The following is a 3,972-nucleotide window of genomic DNA, read 5'->3' as shown; positions in this document are numbered from 1 at the left end:
CGAGGCGTCCCGGTTCTCGTCTACAACCTTCGTCATCGTCACCTTTCACGGACTCCACCGAGCGCACCGGCGTGTCCAAGATGAGCTCCGTCTCCCTTCCTGCTATCTTAAAACTGCTGGCCTTGTTCATGGCATGCATCTGATGCAATCTAGTTGGTCTGTTCATTCCGTCCTGCAGGTTGCAGCGCCATCCTTAACTCCATCCCAGCCTTCTCCGTCCTTGCCCGAGCGCGCTCGTCCACGTCTTGCGCCACGGCGTCGTTTCCGCCCGCTGCTTGTTATTTGTTTCGCGATGTTTCTCTTTGTTCTGCGCTGGATCGATCCTTGCATGGCTGGGTCAAGTCATCTACGTATCAAGTGCAATCTACATACAGAGTACAGACTAGCTGGTTCGTTCCTTGGCTTCTGTTGGAGAGATCGATCGTGTGTTCAATTCCACCCAGCCAAAGAAAAACAAAGCCACCCTTTTTGCTTATTTATTCTTTGGCACGCTGACAGCTCGTCAGTCTCAGCCGGCGCCATCTCTGCATGTTGCTTCCTCTGCATCCAGTCACCGCCCGGTTCCAGGAGTCAGCCGCACGGGCTGGTTTGTTCTTCGGTGAGAAAAGTGCCATTCCAGCCTCTGTTCTTCCAAAACTACAGAAAATGCTTTAATCCTGCAAAATCTATATCTTCTAACCTGCAACTTGAAATAAAATGTTTTATATATGAATTCCTATCAGAAAAATATGAGGAATCTAAACATGCCATCCATATAAATGTTTGCATCCCGCATCATGTCGTCCCGTTATAGTTTGCGTCGCACCTAATAATTATATGCGGAGTATTTCGGACACCGACTTGGTTTTCCCCACTCCGTTTAATATTGAAGTAGCGCACCCCTGCCATGATATGCCATGCTAATCAACACTTAACTTGTCGGTAGGAAATGCAATTCGAATCTAATAATTTGTTTGTCCGGGGTTCCGACTCCGATTAAATTGGATAAGTTGCATCGCACCATCTATGCCATGTCATGCATATCATCTTGATCATGTTGGATCTTCTTTATCCGTAGAAGTAAGACTTGCATACGTTGTTTGTTCCAGCATTTGCTTCTTCCCGGATAGAATCGCGAAGTGGTGCGGTGAGATACGACGAGTTCTTCGGATGTCCCTCGGCAAGCTTCAACGAGCAAGCATTTCCCCTATACTTCGCCCCTGCGAAGTCGCTCACCTATTTTATTTTGCCTTCTCCCTCATGCTAGTCCTTAAGTTGCGTTCTTGTCACGTGTCCCTTCCACTTGTTACCTCAAGCAACTCTATATTGCCACCACCAACCACCAACCTCCTACGGCTATTGTTTGGTTATCGAGTCTGCCTTGCGAGTCGTAGTGCATGCTAGTGTTGTTTATATCTCGTTACCGTTACCGCTATCTTATCGGGTTATCTGTTGGGGAATCATGACACATGGTTTATGGATATATCTGTTGAGGATATCATGGTTACTTGTTAATAGTTGTTAGCGGAGGCATCGGTGAGTCAGCTGATCGTTTTGTGACGGCTCACTTGTGTTTCTTTGAAACCTAGGACCCCGAGTTCTTGTTATCCGTTCCGAGGCCGAGCGCTCTAACCACACGTGGGTATGCTTATGGGTCTCCCCTTGACCACTGCCGGAATCTACAGCTTTGTCCAGTGGCCACAACTAGTTTGCAATGTTTTACCATTTGTTGTTTGCGTGCATGCCAGCCTGTTACTTATTTACTTTGGGAAGCCCTAGGGTGCCTTGTATCCCTTGTTTCTGGTATGCACGTATAGGTCGCGGAGCCGCTGCGAAGTGGTTTATCGCCCCAGTGTGTGTTTAAACCACCTAGTACGCTGGCGCAACGGCCTAGGTCCGTTTCGGAGATATCGGCCGGACTTCGATACGGGTTCAACTTGGTTAGGTGGCTTCCTGGACATTGTTGTCGTGAAGGAGAGTGCGAGCCGTGATATCCATCTGTCGTAAGTGGATCGAGCGGTGCGTGTGGGTACATTTGGGCAACCCCGCAGGGTGTACATCTTATCGATAAGCCGTGTCCGCGGTTATGGACGACTTGGAGCCGTATGACTCGACCATAGACAACTTACACCTGTTGTTTCAATTAGTAATAACTTGCGTAGTAAGTTAGTACAACTCTAATAATAAATGGTTAAAACTTGACAACCGTGTGAGTGCCTTTGTAAGTACTTCCTTGCGAGGGGGGAACGCATCGGATGTGTTATGTTTGCAGAGTATAGATCTGTTAGTTTATGCGCTCTCCCACCTTCTCCGTTTAGACGAATGTTGTAGAGTGTCTCTATAGGTTTTTTAGTGCTTGCGCGCTGCCGCTTAACCCCACCATATTGCCTATGACGTTCCTCTTGCGTCCTCTAAGTCCCCTGCGTGCCTCAAGTACAAAGGATGATCGGTTGACGAATGCTTATACGTCTTGAAGTCTTGTTAAGTACGAACCCGTACTTATTGCTCGCTTCTACGGGATATAACCGGGCAGGTATGAAGATATGTTCGATGAAGAACGACGTTAGCAAGGTTACCCTTCCGACTTGGCTTGGGCGGGGTTATGGACGCCATTGGTTATCTTCGGGACTCTTAGTCCAAATTTGTATCTTGTCCGTACTCGGACGTATTTGATCTTCTCGTATGACTTGGATCTTTGTATTGTATCTATTTGTATCTTGACTCGTTGAAGTCGTTGCTGTAATATATCTGTATCTTGTGGGCTCTATTGTAATCCTGTTGTAATGTTACCGCTCGTGATTGATTCCACCCGCATCGCGTGCATGCTTCGGCGTGTACGAGGCGCTTGGTGGTGCGTCTCCTAGAATCGATATCGTGCGGATTTAGGCGGGAACGCTTGGATCCGCATGGTACCGGTTTTGGGGCGTCACAAGTTGGTATCAGAGCCTCAGGTTGACGATACCCCACTAGTCCAGCCTTTAGGATAACCTTGCCAACGGTCGTTGAGTTTAGAGAGTCCAAACTATTTTTGAAAATTCGTTGGATAGTTCTGATTAGCTCTGATTTTTCTCCTTACCTATATTCTTTCTCCTCTTATCTATGCGAGTTTTGAGTCTCCTCTCTTATCTGAGTTTTCTAAGTCTTAGATTTCGACGTTGGTTGGACGATCTTTGCCTTTATCCTATTAGGTCCGATCTTCGGAGGATCCGACAGAAGCGCATCATCATCAACAGCGGAACAACAACTTCTTGTTAGTGGTGTCGCCGATCTACGTGGAGCAAGAACTCTTGTTAGTGGTGTCGAGGAGATCGACGCGTCGCTTGAAGACCCGATAGTTTAACCAACTCCCCCTTAGGTTGACGTGGAACCTCGGGGCGAGGTTCCTTGTTAGTGGTGTCGATTGTAGCGACCCAGGAAAATACCCCTAATAGTTTTGATTATTCTTTTTCTTTTATGCATCATCATGACATCATGTAGCATATCATCCATGTTTTTACAAAATAAAATTATTTAAATCAAATCTATTTTAGTTTTCTCTTGTATGGTTTTATAAAAACCCACCTTTCTCCTTTTTCTTATTTTAATTAAAACCAAAACCAAATATCTTTAGACTTCGCAAAATTATTCTAAAACAAAAATATTGTGTTTCAAATCTTTTAAAAACCTTCCTCTCATCTTGTTCTTTGGCCGGAAGAATTCAGCAAGAAAAGAAGAGAAGAAGCAACAAACATAAAGAGAAGAAGAGAAAGCAAAATAGCAGCCTGATCACACGCGAGCCCATCAGTAGCCCAGCACTACAGCTTGTTTCATTCTTTGCTCCAGCCCAAACCTCTCCACACGTTATTTCTTCTTCCTTTTTGTACGGCTTCGCATCCGTAGCACCGCACGTCGCTATCCGGTGATGGGACGGCCGGGAGCAGCGCCTCCCGCAGTATAAGAACTCTTTCTAGACCTTGGAACCAACCCTAGCTGCTTTCCCTTTCCCTAGCGCCG

At 46.3% G+C, this 3,972-nt stretch overlaps 1 long non-coding RNA gene across 1 annotated transcript; it reads left to right on the top strand.

The window, feature by feature from the left end:
- Positions 1 to 281: 281 nt before the first annotated feature.
- Positions 282 to 1,138, top strand: LOC124659706. The gene is made up of 3 exons (XR_006989673.1): positions 282 to 389; positions 499 to 598; positions 1,089 to 1,138. It is a non-coding gene; the product is annotated as an uncharacterized LOC124659706 (long non-coding RNA).
- Positions 1,139 to 3,972: the final 2,834 nt, after the last annotated feature.

Source organism: Lolium rigidum, chromosome 6 (assembly GCF_022539505.1).
Source record: "Lolium rigidum isolate FL_2022 chromosome 6, APGP_CSIRO_Lrig_0.1, whole genome shotgun sequence".
Lineage (NCBI taxonomy): Eukaryota > Viridiplantae > Streptophyta > Magnoliopsida > Poales > Poaceae > Lolium > Lolium rigidum.
The sequence above is the reverse complement of the archived record's forward strand: the minus strand, read 5'-3'. Positions and strand labels throughout refer to the sequence as shown.